This window comes from Cervus elaphus, chromosome 21 (genome assembly GCF_910594005.1).
Source record: "Cervus elaphus chromosome 21, mCerEla1.1, whole genome shotgun sequence".
NCBI lineage: Eukaryota > Metazoa > Chordata > Mammalia > Artiodactyla > Cervidae > Cervus > Cervus elaphus.
In genome coordinates, this window is record NC_057835.1 from 60,001,607 (window position 1) to 60,021,712 (window position 20,106).

The 20,106-nt window shown below is 43.6% G+C and overlaps 1 protein-coding gene across 1 annotated transcript in view; it reads right to left on the reverse strand.

Annotated features, from left to right (window-relative positions):
* The window catches only part of OXR1 (oxidation resistance 1), a 484,414-nt gene extending 467,537 nt beyond the window's left edge, over window positions 1-16,877 (reverse strand). The window contains exon 1 of the mRNA XM_043879384.1: window positions 16,712-16,877. The gene's annotated coding sequence lies outside the window, so the exon portion shown is untranslated. The remainder of the gene's footprint in view (window positions 1-16,711) is intronic.
* Between the last annotated feature and the right edge of the window lie 3,229 nt (window positions 16,878-20,106).

The following is a 20,106-nucleotide window of genomic DNA, read 5'->3' on the forward strand; positions in this document are numbered from 1 at the left end:
AGTGGTTTAGAATTCCCTCAGTTCAGAACCTCAAAGAAATAAGTAATTTAATCTTGGCGCTGAGACCAAAAGCCTGCTACCCAGAAGTGAAGGAATACTTGTAATAATGTATATGTATTATGGTATACGTGTCATGTTCCCTGTATTTAAACAGCAAACTTTTCAAGGTGAAAGGCATTCTACTTTTGCTTAATGTCATCTGTTCTCTTGGAAAAGAAATAGTGTTACTTCTGTGTCAATAAGAATAGTTGATTATGTCAATCTCTGTTTTAAAGATCAAAATCCACAGCCTGGCCAAGAAAATCCAGTATTGTCTGACGCTGGCTTCTCTTTCCACCTCCATTTGGTACCACCCTGACCCTTGACCCAGCCACACTGATCATCTTTCACTTCCTCATAAGTGCCAAGCTGCTTCTTCTGCTTGGGACACCTCTCTATTCCTGCCCCCAGCTCCACCCCTCCAGCCTTCAATTAGAGAGCTCCTCTTCCCTCCTGGTCAGACCCCACTTCTGTACAGCCTCCTACCCCACTTAGCTGCTGTTTTAAGCTCCTTCCTACACTACAGCTAGCGACCCCCCCCCCTCCCAGTACCCACAGGGGCAGGGACAAGTCATCTCTGCCCCTCATTTTATGTATATGGTCAGCACATATTCAGATCCCAAACATTTGTTAGAAAAATGTTCCATCGCAGCCTACAATAATGTCTCCCAGAAAGTATATTTCAGTCAAAACATACTTTGGGCAGATTTCACAGTGATCTGCAGTCTTTCCACATTCAGGAAGGTCACGGAAAGAACACTATAGTAACTTCAGGAAAAATTCCCAGATAACTGTGAGGTTTTGCAGACCAGACCTAGATCAGTGAAAGAAGTTAAACGAAGGCAGATTATATTCGAAAAGAGGCAAAACCTCCTGTCAGGGTTGTCAAAAATGAAATAAGCTATCCTGAGATAATTTAGACAATCTACTTTCATAATGGATATGTAAATATTTATGTAAACTATAACCCACAGGGAAGCAATCCTCCCATCCCTCAGGGGTCCAAGGGAATCCCCACTTGCCCACTAGCACTGCTGACATTTAAGTCACCCAAGTGGTTCACTCTGGAGTGACAGTATTTATAAGAAAGTTTGAAAGATAATAAAAGTAAAAATATAAAAATCTTGGCAAGGGAGACATGTTCACTGAAATCTTACCTGACCTGCCAGGGAACTGAATCACAAGTAGAAAAAGAGCTCTGACCTGCAGCTCTGAAGTTAGATACCAGTCCGCCTAGAATTCACAAACACGAGAGTGGAAGTCACCAGCCTGACCCCTGTTACAGCTGCTGGTCTCCCCAGCAAGGGCCCCAGAGGCCCAGAGCCACAGACGTGGGATGGAGTTCTAAGACCAAGGCCCTCTAACAGGCCAGATCAAAAGGCATCACAGCATCTCCTTCTAAGGCTGCACTGGCCCCAACTCGAGGAGAGGCCTCTCAAAGAAGCCACAGAAGATTTACGGATCCTGAAAAACATGTCCACTGCCCTCCCCAACAAACATGAAAACTGCCAGGACCACTGCTTCCTACGGAATGGCACAGCTCCATCCAGCAGATCAGGCCCATGTGCAGAGTGCAGACAGACACTCAACAGCTCCAGCTTCCCAGTCCCAGCCCTCTGCTGCGAGTCCAAGAAAGGTTCCGGGTTCCTGTGTGATGTTACGAATCCCTCTAGGAGTCTGTCTGAGTCTATGACTTCAAAGAATGAGATACATAGGACTACAAAGGAAATGAAATAGAATGAAACAGTTATCAAATTATAAGAGAATGAATTTGTGACGTTTCTTTTTCTAATACTCTAAATAAAAAGATCCAACAGCAGATCTAATAATAAACATACTTTCAAAGCAGGAATGAGCACAGATGATTTTTAAAAGTATCTCTACCAACAATTGCAATGAAATATGATATTATCTGTAATTATCTGCTGACAAGGCCACAGGTACAGCGATGCTACTATGGTTTGTGACCTGCATCCATAACGAAGGACAATGCTAAATTTCAGTTAAAGGTTAACAACAGTAAAGATGTCATTTTCTGCACCCAAGTTTGTGCAACTGAATTCTATCCATGCCTATGAACTACAGCTTAGGAGCCGCCAGTTCAGGAGATTATTAGATGAATTCTAAAGATCCTTTAACCTTGATGAGTCTATGACCAACTTGACACAAGTTTAGGGTAGGGAAAAAAAAAAAAAAAACAACTAGATACATTTATAGAGGGCTTTGAGTTTCAAAAATAGAGTAGTTTATACATCAATAGTATTTTATGTGGTAAAATGAAAAAAACTTAGATCATACACAGGACTGTCTTCTTGCTGAGCAAATTATGACCTCTAAGTCTCTCCTAGCCTCACAATCAGCCCCGTTAATTATCCTGCTTTCTACAGGATAATTTCTAACTGTCTTGATCTACTTTCGAGCCTCTGCATTTTCTAAAGTGCCATGTTTTCCATGAAATATTCACAGCCCCCTCCCTGATGGTTACTTTCCCTGATCACTGGCACAGCAATGAGGTCAGCGCATTCCTTCTGCTCCTTTTCACTGTAGAATCCTAGTCTGTGGAATACCACCGCAGCTGGTTTACCCATTCCCCAAATGACGGACCTCTGCATAGCTACCAATATTTAGCAATTATGAACATGGCCGCTATATCTGAGTTCTCCGGGCCTACGCTCACTCTTACGCCTTATAAACCTGGACCTTGGGCTGGCTTTTCCTCACCCTTTCTGCCCCACTCTCCTCCCATGGCAGCCAGACTGTGCTCCGGATCTGGGGACAGATCTCGGCTTTGTACCAGCGCACGATCCTGGGCTCAGTGGGGTTTCTGCGCCTTCCCCAGCGGTTTAAAGTTTTTGTTGGGGAATGTGGAGCTGCAAGTGGGATTCTACATCTGTTTTCAGGGGCAGCCTCGCACTATACACACACCTGTGAAACCAACACAATCTCTTTCGTTAACTTCCCTGCCCTCAAACTCTGGAATGCACTGAGCCGAAGCCCATGGGAAAGAACTTGTGCACTTCCACGTCGACACATGATACACATGATACACATGAGACTTCCTTGGGTTCAGTGGTTAAGACTTTATGTTTCCAAAGCAGGGTTCAACTCCTGGTTGGGGAACTAAGATCCCACATGCCACGCAGGAGAGCCTCCCAAAAGTTTTTTTTTTTTAATTTTAATTTAAAAAAAAATATGATACAAGTGAACTTACTTACAAAACAAAACAGACTCACAGACATGGAAAACAAATGTATGATTACCACAGGGGAAAGCAGAGGAAGATAAATTAGGAGTTTGGGATTAGCAGATACAAACTATTATGAATAAAATAGACAAACAAGGTCCTACTATATAGCACACAGAATTATATTCAATCTTCCTGTAAAAACATCATAATGGAAAGAATTACATGTATGTGTATAAAAGAAGAAATATATGCATGTATAATGAAAAAGAATACATGTATATATAACTGGATCTCTTTGCTATACACCAGAAACTAATACACACGGTAAATCAATGATACTTCAACAACAACAAAAAAAGACTTTGTGAGAGAATGCAAACTCCCCTTGCATCTATGCTCTCACGTATTCTCAGCTATCTTGTCAGTCCTCACTTAACTTTCAAAAATTTTTCAAAATATTTTACATTTTTCTTATTTGCTTTCTAAAATCACTTTTTTATTATCTTTAGTTGCAATAAAAAACACATAATATAAAACTTATGATCTTCACCATTTTAAGTGTACAGTTGAGCGGCATTAAATCCACTCACCATGTTGAGCAACCATCACCGCTGTCCATCTCCAGAAGGCTTTCCATCATCTTGCAAAACTGAAATGTATCCATTAACCAAGAGCTTCCCATTTCCTCCTCCCTCCAGTCCCTGACAACTACCATTTTACTTTTTATCTTCATGACAGTCTGAGGTACCTTAAACAGTCAAGGAAGAAAAGTGGAATCATATAAGAATTTGTCTTTTTGTGACTGGTTTCTTTTACTCACATAATGTCTTCAAGGTTCATCCATGTTACAGCATGTATCAGGTTTCTCTTCCTTTTTAAGGCTGAATAATGTTCTATTATATATATATGCCACATTTTGTTTATTCATTCATCTATCAGTAGATACTTGAGTTGCTTCCACCCCATGTCTACTGTGACTAATGCTATGAACACAGGCATACTCTTCTTATCTACTTTTATGTATTTGCTCTTCCTGTGTTCCGGCACAGGTAAAAGGATTCATGCCCCATATCTCCTTAGAGGGACTTGTCCTTCTCTGATTCCAGTTCACTTGCTTATCTTGTGAGCTCAGTTCTTGATGGGCCCCAGACAAGTTAAGATTTTGTATATTATTCAGCTTTTTCTCATTGTGATGGTAGGAGTGATTTCTTGGGGCTTTCTCCATCTTAAGTGGAAACGCGACTTCTGCACTTTGTTTCATTTTAAAAAATTATGAGGGAACAGTGGGAAGATAGAAGAAGAATCAGATGGAGGGACGTTACTAAAAGAGATATTAATGCACATCTTTATATTTTCTAATTTAGACAGTCACCAGACAAAAGCAAATATCAAGACCTAGAAATCTAAGTAGGTATTTAGGAATATGGAAGTAAACACCGGGGGAAAAAAACTGGTTGTTTCCTACGAAAAGGAACTGAAGATGATGAGCACCGGAGGAGGAGACTGTTAGTTATATCATATGCCTTGTAGAAAATTTTGACTTTCTAAACATGCACATGTATAAAATTTGTTGAAAAGCTTAAAAATTTTTCTCAGTATTATAACTGATTCCCCGAGGTGGCAAATGCAAAAAAAAAGAAAAACTCCTTTTTCTTTTTGAAGTCTGGGCCCCATGACATGGAGAAAACAACAGAAAGAGAATTATATAAATTAATATGACATTCATTCTATCAATGTAAGAACCTACCTTGAAAGCCAGAAAAGCAATTTCGAATTGCTTTTTTAAAAAATTAATTCATTTATTTTAATTGGAGGCTAATTACTCTACAATATCGTAGTGGTTTTTGCCATACATTGACATAAATCAGCCATGGGTGTACTTGTGTCCCCCATCCAGAACTGCTTTTAAAAAACAGCTTAGGAATACACAGTATCTAGGCACTGTAAGCAATGCAAAGCCATGTCTATATGCACAATTTCCCCTTTCTTTGAGCCAACAGGTATCTTGTGAAACAATTCAGGAAGGGAGGACTCTTACACAGTACAGCTCATCCCGGATGTCCAGAGTGCAGAAAAGTGCCAGAAAAGCAAGGAAGAAAATCCAGACAGTTGAATCACAGGAGAACTTTGACATAGAAATCTCCAAGTCTCAATCATCCATCTATATTACCTTCTTGCTTTTTTAAAATATCAAACCATTAGAAATTTCACTGTATGAATTTTTAAAGGAAGCTTTGTGCATTATTTTATTTGGAAACTAGAAGTTAGCATGAAAGAAGATAAAACAAAATTGAAAACAATGAAAACAAGATACTTTTATTCAACTTTTGAAAGCTCGGCAACTGAAGCCTACTCTATTTGAAAAAGGGAGATAAACATGTATTTGAGATACTAGTTTTAACACTGGCACTGAATTGAAACTTCCTTCTTGCCTTAATAAGGAACACTGAAAGACAACAAACTCAAGAATCTTTTCAATTCATTCAGTTCAATACATATCCATACACCTCCCAAAGTCATCTCCTATAGAATCAGTCACACTGTTCCACACTCTGAGAGACACTTCTTTAGCCAAAGTCCCCTCCAGGCTTCACATTAACATGTGAATTTCAGAGAATCAGGGTTACCTCAGTTGGCAGACAGCCCAGAGAAGGAAAGAGATTAAGGACAAAAATCACTCCCCACCTCCAACCCTATTTTTAAGATGGTAAAAATGAAACAAAGAGAGGAATCACATATGAACAAGGTAGGTAATCCTGGATAGTCAGAAGGCTACAGAGAAATCGTAAGACAGAATATGACAGGGCTGATAATGATCAGGGAAGTACTCCAGGTAAACAACTTCAACATGTATTTGTAAAGTAGACTTTGATGAAACCACAAATTCACTCAACAAGTAATTGTTGACTTTGTGCTTTATGCCCAATACTGTACAGTTTCCTGGTTTGTTATCACCACCAAAGTAGATTAATGAAATATTTATCTATGTAATAACTACAGTCTGTGTGTGCCATGTTCACTCCTATTTCCACAACATATAATGATGCTTTGGGGACCATGAATGTCCTAGGTACTCCTAGAAGAAGACAATCTTAAACATGAAATGTGAGAGCAGTTATCAATCTAAGCTCCCTGTATACTCAGAAATCTCTTCTATCTCATCCATAACAAATATGATGAGCTTCTGCTGAATGTTTCCAGAGATAGGGACTCCTGAACCACACTCACCCAAGACTGTTCTCTTGTAGAGAAAATTGGCTTCTCTGGAATTCCCAGCCATAGATTCTAGTTCTCAAGCAAGCAATAAAGATGAAATCTTTCTTCCTTTTGACATTTGGAAGCTCATTTTATATTTATCTTGGGCTCCTCTTTGCCAAGTTCATGGTCCGTAGTTCAAAAAGCTGCTCTTACAAAGCAAATTGTTTTTCCATTAGTTCTCCAGCAGACACATGATCATCTGAAAATGGGTGCCTGAAACCAGGCACGATACTTCAGACAGAGTTTATAACAGAGAATAATAGGATAGTACCCCTTCCCACTATTTAGACCTCACTGTGGACATGGCTGTTTATCCTATCCACATTACATTGGCACTAAGTTGGATAGTACCCCCTCAAATCTCATGTTCTTCCTGGAATCTCAGAATGTAGCATCATTTGAAATTTGGCCATTACAGATGTAACTGTTTATATTAAGATGAGGTCATAGGGGAACAGTACAGGTCCTTAATCCAATACCACTAGTATCCTTAATGAGAAGAGAAGAGACACAGATTCAACATGGCGGAGGGAGTGGCGTTCATGTCACAAGAACGCCATGTGACAGTGGGGGCAGAGATTAAGGTGATATCTCTGTAAATGGAGGAACACCAACGATTACAGGCAGCACCAGGAGCTAAAGGAAAGACATGGAACAGATTCTCCCCCAAAAGTCTTTAAAGAGAGAATGGCCCTGCCAACACCTTGACTGCAGGCTTCTATCTTCTCGCACTGTGAGAAAATAAACTTCTGTTGTTTTAAGTCACCCAGTGGGTGATAATTTGTTAGAGCAGCCTCGGAAAACTTACACAGTAGTTCTGTCTCGCACATAAATAACACACTTCTTTTTTGTTTTTGTTTTGTTTTCCTTCCAGTAATTGATCATCAATGAAGCAAGTTTTTCCATCAGGAATCCATGTAGTGAACATGAGTATGTCTGCCCAGCATTATCTAGTCCCTTCTTTCCAGTAGGAGTGGATTACAGATTATGCCTTGGTAGCCCCTTGGGTCCATAAGCACAGGGGTGCTGGGCTGCCAGTCATGATGCCCTGTTATTCCTCTGTATTTGTTCCCAAAATGCAAGTCCATGTGCCTGATGCACAGCGAGGCCAAACAATACAAAACATCAGAGTTCGGAGTAGAGAAAGATTTATTACAGGGCCCTGCAAGGAGATGAGTGGCTCCTGCTTTAAAAACCCTGAATTCCCCAAAAGCTTTCAGCAAAGCGCTTTTCCAGGAAAGGTGAGGGAGGGGTGTGGTTAGTTGCTGCAAACATCTTATGCCAGATCCTTTGTTCTTAAGGTCAACTAATGATGCTCCTGTAAATCTCCACCAAATCTTCTCTGTTCTGATAAGGAAGGGTCCAGGTCCCAAGGTACAACTCTCACCCTCCAAAGTCTGGTCCCGGCTAAGAGGAGACACATCTCAGTTGGCAGGAGGTCCCTCAGGGCCAGGTTCCCAGACCCTACCCAGCGGTCATCACTGAGGGAGCCAGATGTCCAACCCAACTGGCTCTCAGGCTCCTCAGGCCACACAAATGGGGCGGGGGCAGGTCCCACAGGTTGTGACCTGCAGACTCGCTCCTGTTAGGTCACAGAGGAGAGGATGCGGGAGACATTCACGGCTGCCATGAAGGCCTGAGCCAAGGCCAGTGGGCGGCCTTGGTGAGGGCTCTGGAGCCCTACAGAACACCGCCCTCAGCCTATTCCCCAGGCCCTCCAGCTCACACACTGGCCCAAGGCCTGGTGAGCTGGAGGGTCCTGGGGAGAGGCTGGGATCCACCTCCTATCTCACTATCTCACGACCAACACTCTGCCAACAGTTGACCGAACCCCCCCACTAAAGGCTGCTCGGTGACAGCTGGTTGATGTGGGCGGGACCCACTTCGTGCTGGCCAATGGCTGAGCCAGACTCATTGCCAGGTAACAGGGTGAGGAGTAAAGGCGCCCTGGGAGGGCAGTGCTCTGTTACAAACTGGCCCTTTTTCTCTCTTTCTGGCTCTCTTAGAATTCTGAGTCTTGGGCACTGAGACCCAATCATGGAAAACAGCTAGAGTTGACTTATTCCAGCACCAGGTTATCATTTCCAAGGTCTCCTTCTTCAGCATTTCCTTTGATTCCATAAACTCCTCCAGGACCGTACACTGAATCCCTTTCTGTTTAAATAATCCAGAATCAGTTTCTATTTAATTCAGTTAAGGAATGCTGATAAATTACAAAACTGAAGCTTTGAGTTTTGTTCTGTTGTGTTTTATTGCTTATCTGATTTTGACTTACCACTACTAGTAGGTTCCACTGAAATTTCAGCTTCATTTCATTCCCTTCCACTAATTCGCTCAAAACTTTTTCATGTATAATTGTCTGTAATGGATTTACTACTGTGTTCTGCAAGCCTCTGCACCTCTGCCCAAGAAGAGGAAGCTGATGAAAAACTTACAAGAAATGAATGCACAGTTTCCACCTGGACTACTAACAACCTTTTCACTCTCACTCTGATTAACAGTGAACTAGTCACATGGTTCAGGCCCTAAATCGGGTCCAACCTGAAGCCAGATACATATACTCTCATGTTTTACTCAGTTACACATTCATGAAGCCTCTCTTTTTATTCCCTTCTCAAGTCACTTAAAATCAAGTTTTCTGATTCTTTACAGTGAAAATATATGAACAAATTCAAGTTTAAATAGTTACTTTCAAGGGCATTGCTGTAGTATGGTGAATTAGCAGCGTACAAGGACAAAGAAGGGTGCAGGCATCATGCTAAGATCTTACTTGCTTATCTTACTGAATCGTCACAAGAATCATACCCATAATCTGGTCAATGTGATTTGCAAAAGATAGGAGAAGCTGGAAAGTCAAGTGATATGTCCAAGTTTTCACAGCTAGTGATTGAAACATGGAGATTTGAATTCAAGTTTGAATGATTCAAAAGGAAATGTTTGTTCAAATTTGCCATCTGTCCTGGTTTTCAATTTTAAGTCTTTCATTATCACAACTGATAATATATATTTGCCATAAGTTACAAGTAAGACAACATACATAAAATACTTTACATCTCACAAAGTATTTCCAACACATGGAGATTTTTATATTTTCACTGAATCTGAAACTTCAAGGAACCACAATGGCAACAGCACTGATTTAAAACAAAAACAAAACTATTAACTTAGCAACAGAGCCATCAACAAGGGCCAATATTCAATTTTGTTCACTCTAATTAAGAAAAAATAAAGATATCCTAGATCATTCTGATCATTTAAGTGAAAAGTTGAGTTGAGCTCCTGTACAAATTCAATTAGAGATCCACTGATGCCTTTTTAAATTTGTCTATAAAAGACCTTTATAACAACTGAAAAGAGAAGTTCTTGAGTTGAATAACCATTTTTAAATAAACAGAATAAACATGGCCTTAACCAAGAAAATAAGTGTGCTCTAAAGTGGAGAATGTTGGGATGGAGACTCTGAAAATAGACTCAGCTGAAATTATGTAGCAAAACCTTAGGCAAGTTACACCATAATCCTGAGTCCCCAAGGCCCCATCAGTCAAAAGAGGACAACAGACCACTTCACCTTCAAAACCCCATCCTAACTGTGATCCACTCCCATGTCCTTTTCCACCTCAGTGTGCTCACCAGTGGCCCCACTGCTTCCCCATCCTGGACAGTGACCATTTAAATTTCAGCACTAGAAGGCCACGTAAGCCCATCACCATCACTACTGACAGGCACTTTGCTTTGAAAATATTTCCTCTAACCCTACAGTGAACTCTATAGGAGAAAAAAAAATTTCCTTTCAGAGATGAGGAAATTGGAGCACCATGAGATAATTAAAAAAAAAAAAAAAAAAGACCCTCACCTAAATCACAAAACTACTAAGGAAGAGTGCCGATCAACTCCTTGGACGGCTATACCTCTTTTCTGCTAATGGGTAGTGAGTGTTCTGGCTCATCTGTTGGTCTTTTCCAAATACATCAAATTGATTCACAAGCCAGGGTGCAACGCTAGTTCAAATCAAAACTGCTGAAATCATGTTTCATAATCCAGAAGACTAAGATCTATGCTTGCTCAGTGGAGCCCCAGACCAGTCAAGTACCAGGCATGTTTGTGTATAAAAGAAGCTGCTTCCAGCACCCGTACTGTGCTCCCAATGACAAACAATATATCTCTTTCACCTCTTTAAAAGGACAGAGACAGCTCTAAACCACAAAATTAGAAGGGATTGTATCAACCAACTTAGCCCAGTATTCAGATTTCAAATGATATCACATAATGAATATTCCAGAGGTAGAAGAGACACACTCTTTGTAATGAAGGCTGAAAGTCTCAGGAAATCTTCTAGGCTATTTGCTTCTTCAGATGAATAAGCATTTATGAACGCAAGTAAAACCTTCCACAGGCAAGGTTACCTTGCTAATAATGTAAAATGAAATTAAAAGCAGAAACTCTCTTTGCCTTTGCTATAGCATAAATTTCAAATTCTTGCTTTTGTTGTTGTTCTCACTCTTAAATTCAGCAAGGGCAACATACACTGTTCAATAAAATTTCCAATCTTTACACTGCCCTTCTTCTAACTGGACAGTAACTGACCTGCCGCAGTTTGACCACCAAGTTTGTTTACAGGTAAGAGAAGCTGCCGTATCAGTTCATTCCCCATTCCCAATACTTAATACTCAGAGTTTAAAGCATAGGTAGTACCTAGTACAGCAGAGATGCTCAGCTCTGTAATCGTTGTTATTAGTTTCATCAAAATAGTGACAGATACACTCAGTTTTTGAAAGTGAACCCTTGTTGCAGTTTTATTGATGACAATGATTTGAAATTCTGCTTCACTCTAACCATCTATACCAGCCAGCCTACTACCTCCTACTATGGCTATTAAAGGTAAGGGCACACCTCAGCTCAACAAGTATCTGCGGGAAAAGAAACCATCTCTCCTTGCTCAGATGTCAAACAAAATCAATAACTATTTCCAAAAGAAAGGAAGAGGTAGACAAGAACTGACCCCTTTCACCTCAAATTGCTCACTCCCTCCTTGTCTGATCTATAGAGAAACCCATGTAACTATTTCCCTCCTATTTTTTTTTCTCCTTCTGCATTTCACCAAGGTGATCTGAAGTATCAATATTTTCAAGAACAAGGCTATATATATCTCTATAGCCTCTTCAAATTTAATGAAAATGAATACCCTTCTTGTGTTTCTTTGTAGAGACAGACTTTTAGAGACATACATGAAATACATGCATGTTACTCTAAATAAACGTGGTTGAGCAAACCAGTTGCAATGCACAATGCAGCTCAACATGAGTTCAAGTGCCCAGAAGAGAACCTGCTAGTGCTGAAATGACACAGGCTAGCTGAATTTACAAAGAGTATTATCATTGGTTCAAATTATCTTCTTGAGGCTTCACACAGCCCATGAGAAGTGCCCTCGATAAACACCAGTGTGGCTCACAGTGAAGTTCTGTTTTCCTCAGTTCTTTCCCTCTTGTCTTCGGGAAGAGGAAGCCTTCCTAAGATCAAGAATATGCGACTATACAAACAACGGAATAAGGCAATTCAGGGCCACAAGCAGAGAAACTGAGGTTGCCTTTGTGGAAAACAAGGGCTCTCTCCCCCAATATTTTTCCAAGAGCCAAAGCTCTGTTCCTCTTAGAAGCAGGAGACAGTTGTTTGTGTTTGTACACACAGGAGTGAAGGAGGGGATACTGACGGCCCCAGAGACTAAGCAGGAGCCTCTTCTGCTGTGTGAATTCCTGAGGGACTGCGGGCTGGTGAGGGCCAACGAGGGAGGGAATGGTTATTATAACAAGAAAGGAAGTAAGCAGCCCTAATGAGAATCCCTTTAGAACGAATTCTGAAACCAGTCAGCCAACCAACAGAAGCACTGTGTGGGTGGAAGTAGGTAGAGGGCAGAGGCTGGAAATGCTGACCAAATCTCTTCAGTGTCATCATGACCAGGGTCTTATCTAACAGGTGTTTCGGCGTTCTGAATTCCTGCACGTGGGCCATCTGAGACCAGCGCCCCGATCTTATTACATCTATGAGTGTAAGCTATTGTTCCTCTTCTCCAGGCGGTGTATTGTACTGCAGGCCAGAAAGGTTTGCTTCTCAATACATGCCTTGCTGTCAATTTAAAACTGAAACTAAATCCATGAAAATTATATGGGATTCTTACCTTTCTGTGTGGACACCTACAAACACTAAGGTTTCACCTGGGAACATTTCATGAGGCTTCTAATAAATGTTCAGCTAACATTTTCCTCGGATTCAGTTCAATTCCTCACTACATGAAGAATTTATTAAATTTAAAATAAATTAATATTAATTTTTAAAAAAGCTATGTATTTTTAAAAGCAATTGAACAAGTTTCACTGAACAAATTCAGTGAAAAATACTGCAGTAGAACAGTTTTAACTTGTTTTCATTAAAAAAAAAAAAAAAGCTTACTCAGCTCCTGTGCATACTATATGTGTCTTTTCTGACAGTCCCAATCTATTTTAGGACCTCTTTTTTAAAGGCTGAAAAGAAGTTCTGCTAAAAGGAAATCTCTTTAATTTACTTTATTAAAGCAAGTGTTTTTGTACATGGGGGACAGTTGGCAAAGGGAGTCTCTTAATATATTAACTACTCTTGATTTTTCAAGGCAAACTTCCAGTGAAAATATGTGAAAGTATCCTGACAGGAGTAGCGTTTCATTCTAATCACACCTGTTCTAAGTCAGGGTTCCTCATGTTCAGTACTGCTGACATCTGTGTGTGTCTGTGTGTGCTCAGTCGTGTCTTGACTTTTGTGACCACATGAACTGTTAGCCTGCCAGAGTCCTGTGTCCATGGAATTTCCCAAGGAGTGGGTTGCCCACCAGGCTCCTCTGTCTATGGAATTTCCCAGGCAAGAATACTGGAGTGGGTTGCCATCTCCTTCTCCAGAAGATTTTCCTGATCCAGGGATTAAACCAGCATCTCCTGCATTGGCAGGCAAATTCTTTACCACCATGCCACCTGGGAAGCCCCAGCTGGATAATTCTTTGCTGGGGGGGGAGGGCAACTCAATATATTGTAGAATATTAGCAACTTCCCTGGCCTCTGCAAAAACGACGTCAGTAGCACCCCTCCCCACCAAAGAGTGACAATCAAAACATCTCCAGGTACCGCCAATGTTCTCTAGGGGGCAAAACTGCCCCTGTTGAGAACCAAAGTTCTAAACCTACCAATAAGATCTATTCCCTGGAGTAAGAGAAAGTGATTTCTCTTTTCCCACTTTGGTTAATATTTCTCTCACTCATTATTCTGCTTCATCAAGCCATTTTACCACTTTTTTTTTTTTTTTTTGGTAATGCCTTTACCTTAGGGCTGCAAAGAACTATTGATTATTGATTATTTCCTAAAGCAAACCTGAATTTATTTTCTCCAGGAAAATTATTGTCAAGCTAGACTTCTGAAGACTAGGAATCAGTCCAACAGTACAACCCTTTGTATTTCAAATGCAGGAAGTGTGGAGTTAAGGAAAGAAGGGTTTTCTCATTTCATACTGAATTTAGCATTATGTAAATGAAGTTTTACCTCCACACTCACAGAATATCTTCAGATGCCTAAACTCTACTTGATATCCTAATCAATTTGCCTAACTCTCCTTCCTCCATGACTCTCCAGCAAAAAACAGACAACCATATTTGGTTACATCTATTTGAACAGCACTCTGGGGAGAATTAACAGGCAAAATAATAGTTTATTTTACCTTCACCACATGTATTAACAATAATCAATGAAGAGAAAACAGTGGTAGAAGCAGAAAATGACAGTAAAAATCTTTTTATTCCAACTTTTCACCTTATAGATATCCAGAATCATGGTCATATTTCAAAAGGTATATTCCAGTAGTTACTAGCAACTGGACTAGCTACTGTCTTATGGAATAAGATGATACATCCCTGCCATTAGAAGCTTGTTGCTCTTTCTGCTGTGTCCCTCCAAGGGTCAGTGATCATCCTGCAAGACTACCCATCCTATGGTCCCCATCCCTTTTTTAGAGTTCCTCACTTCCCTTCCTCTGAGTCTGCCCCCCTGCAATCTGGATGTTCAGAATTATTTCTGATGACTGCACACACCATCCCAGAGCCCAGTCCCCAGAGACATCAGCAGACAGTAGGTGCAGCTCTCACTCCCCCTTCTGTGAGTCCCTCCACAGATGGCACCAGTTTCCAGAGCTGACTCCATCCTCATTTTTCATATTTGGTGAAGTCTCACTTAAAATATGGCTCCGATGACAGAATACAGCAAGTTGGATGGAGTCTGAAGAGCGGTGGACATGGTGACCGCTCCCGCTCTGCCGCCCCCTCCCCCTCCAATTGCCGATCTGTACATTGCAGAAGCTTCTTCCCCCTTTGACGTTGGTGGGTAAAATATCTGCTCGTCAAGGAGGCGCTTTTACACACAGCTTTTCTGCCCTCCGAGTTGGTTTAGTCTACTAATCTAGTCATTTTCTTTTTCAAGTTACAATTTAATTACCTGTGGGGAACTCAGGGGAGACCCACCTCTGGAGAACCAGTAAGTGCCACTCACTCTGTCCAGTTTTCTGGCCTCTCTAGCTATTTGGAGCCATCACTTGGGGTCCGCGGGGCAACATCACCGAGTCACCTGCAGGGGCAGCAGAGCGAACTGCGGAACCCCCGCCCCGCCCCCGCCCCCCCCCCCCCCCCGTGAGTGACGCCCCAGGGAAAGAGCCTGGGGGCATTCGGGAGCCCCTCTAACCAACGGGATTCCTGGGATTCCCTCTGGCAGAAGAGGGACAGCCGCGTCCTCCGGGTATCGAATCGGAAGACAAAACCGGCATCAGGTGTGGGGGTGTGCAGGAGCCGGGAGGAGGTTAAAGAAAAGCATCTCTGGATGAGCAAAGAATGTGACCCTAGGGAAAGGAGGCAAAAGAGACGCAGGAAGCACGTTTCCTTTAATCCCCTCCCCGTGCCGCCTGTGGAGCCCTGGATCTCCTCGTCATGGAGACAGACTGCAGCAACACAGGCGACCCGGGCGGGCAACACGCACAGTGGCGCGCGCGCACACGCATACTCACACGCCCCGCCGCGAGTTGCACACTGCAGACTTCTGCCTGACTTCCCGGCCCCAAGCACCTTCGGGGCGAGACCGCAGACTCCTGTGGCCTAGAGCAGAAACCCCCTTCCACACACATCCCCTGAAACACACACATTCAGGTCCTGCTTTGGACCCCAAGGGTGCTGGGAACCACTTAAGGGAAGCACGGACAGCTCCCGACAGCAAACGACTACCTTCCCAGTTGCCTGATCCGGCCAACCTACAAACTCGCCTTAAGCAAGCTGCCCGGTGATCCAGCCAGGTAGGAGATGAAGGAGGAGCTGCCTTGCAAGTGAACCTCAGAGAACGGCTACTAAGTCACTATTCAGAGGACCGCACGTAGCAGCCTCCAAGCCTCTCCTGAGCCTGTTGGCCCCAGCCCTAGCCCCATTCCTCTGCTTGATCGCTGCACTGTTCCCCTCCTCCCTTCACTCAAATCCCCCAGCGATTTTCCAGCTGGCCCTTCCAGGCCACTTTCTGCATCCATCCTCTCTGCCCAGACAGTTCCCAACATTTGGCCCCGCATATTCGCTGCAAAGACCTTGAGCCAAAGCTGCCTCTCTCCATCATTATACTACCCTGATCTGGTACAGATTCCCCAAATTATTCGAGTCCACTCGCTTCCCGAAGCAGACGGCCTCTTCCACCGGCGTCCTTTGCTCTGGTTCAAATCCGCTTTCCACGCGCCCCACTTTCCATCCACCTTCCCTCCCGCCGCTCCAGCCAGGACGCGCTCATCCTCTCCTGTGCCTTCCACACTGGGTTCCCACGTCGCTCCCACCTTATCCCCCGGGGACACCCCTCTTTCCCTCTGCGGCTGTCCTCGGCTAGGAGCCCGCATCCCAAACCCAGACTCCCCAGCCGGTACCAGCCCGCTTCCTGGCAGTGCGGTCCTCCCCTCTCCCCAAGTTGGCCCCCTTAGCCTCCACCGGAGTCAGTCCGGCCCTCGGGCTTTGCCGGTCCCCCGGCTCCCACATCCCAGTGGTCATCACTTTCAAACTGGCCAAAAGGCTGGCCGAGGCGCCGGGCACCGGGGGGCAGAGGGGCCAGCCGGCTTTCCGGAGCACCAGCCGTGCCTCTCGCCAAGGGCTTCCCGGGGGGCGCCGGTCCCTCGCCCCACCGCCCAGCCACCTCACAAACTTACTTGCGGGTCGCCGGGAGGGGGCTGCGGTGAGCGGCGGCGGGCCCGGCGGCGGCGGCGGCTGCGGCGGCGAGTGCGCCCCTCTCGGCGGGGCTGGGCTGCGCGGCGCCGGCGCTGCGCTCTTGCGGCCGCGCGGTGGACGGGCTCAGCCTGACGCAGCCCGGTTCTGCCCCCGCCGCCGCCGAGGCCGCCGAGCGCTTCCAGACATGCTCAGTTTCCAGACCTGCCCGCGTGGAAGCTACCATGAGCGAGAGGCGGCGGGGGAGACAGAAAGGAGGCGGCCGCCCGCCGGAGGCTACCACGCCGGAGGCCGAGGGAAAGGGGGGGCGCAGCGCCGCTAAAAATAGCTCTTGCGGAAGCCGCTGCTCGGGTTTAAAGCGCCCCCCCCCCGGCCCCGCCACGGCTGCCTTGGCGCTCGCGCGTCCCCGCAACCGCGGACTGGGGACCTGAGCGCGCGCGTCCTGCTAGGTCCCTGCCAGCACTGGGAACCCCACCCCGGGGAAAAAACCGAGCTCTGCGCCCCAGCACCCGAGAGTTTTCTCCGGAACTAAGCCCCAAGCTTCCCCGATTTCGGGCTCCAGCCTGTCGGGCAGCCCGAATTTCAGGCTCTCGCCAAAGAAATGAAAGAAAGTTGGGTTAAAGCGGTGGAAAAGCTCCGTGACAGCGAAATTAAGACTTCTGAAAGAGAACTGCAAGTTTTGGGGGATGCTTAGTTTTGCTGGAAGGAAAAAGCAGGAAAGGAGGGTGATGATCCACGGCCGGCAGAGGGGGCTCTGGAAAGAGCTTGTAAAATACAGAATTCTTTTCAGGGCGTCTCTGACTCCTCATTCCACAGGATTTTGCATCGTTCGCTGACACCCTCCCTGACCTTAGTGATTTTGTTCTTCTTGTAATCTGAACTGGAATTTCTTTCCCGCACGTTTTACCTCCACCCTTCCTCCCCCAATCCGACTTTACATGCAAAAAAGGAAAGGATGCACACTGAAGATGGGTAGATTCTGCCACCTGAACCGGAGACCGGCCAGTTGGTGACCCCACGCAGGGAGGGCTCGGTGCTGTTGACCAGTTCGGCCAGAAAGCATCCTGAGGTCTCCTGAGCATCCAGCTCTTTCAAACCTCAAGGTCTCAGAGCCATGGCACCTGCAAATACAGCTTCCCCGCTCTTCATTTTCAGTCTGGTCTACCTTAATTCCTAGAAATCTACTTTTGAAAATTTTCCTTCCTTGAAGTGAGAGGTACAGAAGTTTCCTGGGTCAAATTCCCGTCTTCATCCACCCTTCACAATCATCCAATGAGAGAATCATTATTATTCCTATTCGAAAGATGAGGACGTTGAAGTTCAGGAATAATAGTGTTGAACCCAGAGTCTACCTGACTAGAAACTCTGATGGCTTCCGTATAACCTATTTCTTTGAATCAATAGCTTTACCTGATGAGGGCTGGGGGGGAAAAAATCTATTATTCTCTGTGGAGTGCTCAGAATGAGAAAATGCCAAATATGAGTTTTGCTCTTCATTATTTTCCCCCTAATTTCTTTCTCAACATTCACAGCTTAGATTGTGTGTATTCTATTGAAAGTGACGAGTTCCGTTTTTATTCATTCAGAGAAAATGTACTGCGAATCTTCTAAGAACAATGCACCTACTGAATGTATTTTATATCCCACTGTTCAGAGTCTTTGCTACGCCTACTTTCTTTTACCGTTGTTACAAGTTGGTGAGGTTTCCAAAACCCTACTAAGTAATGTAGGTGTACATTTTCGCAGAACTGAGTGGTATGTGTCTCTCTGGACTAAGTTGCCCTCCCTCTTACCTTCCCTTACTAACTTAAAATTTAGTACCATGTTTAGCCCAAAATAGATGGTTGCTTAATGCTTGATCTTTTACTTGCTAGTCTCCAGCTTCTCCATTCCTTCTTCCTTTAGTGTGTGCATCCCATAGATGTCATCTCCAGAACTAGAGCCACTTGGTAATGACACCATTTTCCTAATTTGCTATCAGCAATTCACTAGGAAAATCAAATGGAATTTCTCTTAGAGTATCAGTACAACTACCCCATTCCTTTCCTTCGGTACTGAAAGAAGGTGAAAAATATACTTTATCTTCATCCCAGTTGTGTTTCTTCTTCCTTGCTCAGTAATTAATCCTACAGTGGGTATGATTATCTGAACATCTTCATGCTACAGCATGCATACTAAGCTTAATCATGAAACAGGCAGATTTTGATGTCAAAGTTAAGCCTGTATGATTTCCTACCCATACATGTAGTTCGAAAACCTGATGCCTTCAGGATTCTTACTAGCAAGTGACAGAAATTCAACTCTAACTTACTCAAGCAAAAAAAGGAAATGCACTGGGCTATGTATTGATAACTCAGCTGGGCTGATTCAAGGCTTAATAGCATCAGCTGGAATGTGTTTCTCTCTCTCTCACTTGCTCTCAGCACTGCTTTCTGTTTGGGCTTCATTCTCCATCAGACTGTGCCCAGAGTGCAACTCCAGCCTTACACAGATGACAAAGTTTGCGATCTTACAAAGAAAGCCATCCTTCTGCTCTGAGGAGCACATCAATCTTCGTAAAAGGAGTCTGGTTAGCTGTCCTTGTGCATCCTCTAGGGGAAGAAACGTCTCCAAAGGAGATAAAGCATCCAGTCAGTAGAAGGGATAAGGGATGCCTGAAAGATAGAAATAATAGGCATCCTCCACAGGCATGTTTCCCCATAGAACAAAAGGGACAGCAAGCCCATGGCAGGATATCAGTTGATTTGAGTTATTCAGAAATGAGCAAAAGAATAATGATGCTTGCAAGTGTCTGTCCTCTTTTTAGGAAGAGATACTTTGATTTGCTTGCCTAAGGGTAGCAGTTAGTTCCTCTTTGTTGCCTTTCCATCTATATTTCAGGGCCATAGATACTTACAAGGTGGTGCCACTCATTAAAGCTTTCTAATGAGCCTTCATTCAGCTGAGCCCTCAAGTCTACAATCTGTCTCTATGAGAAAATGACATTTTCCACATTCTTAAAGCCCATTATTTCTTTTTTGATTTAACATACCTGATAATTCTGTAAACCACATGACAATTAAAAACTGGGCTATTTCTCTTTTGCCTCCAATCCTGATGGGAAAATGCTGCTCTTCCTATAGTAAATGTATTATGTCTTTCTTATGGATCACTGCTAGAATTATTGAAATAAGTGATCATCATTCCCTTTCTCTTACCCCAAATCCATGCAATTCACTTGTTCCCTTTTTTAATATTTGTTTATAAATAAATAAATGCAATCTATGAGTCACTTCATTTAAACTGTATTTTATAATTGTTAAAATCAAATTCAGAACTTTTCCTTAATCTTCCTCCTCATTGACTTCCTTTTTTTTTCTCATTGACTTCTAAGAACTCC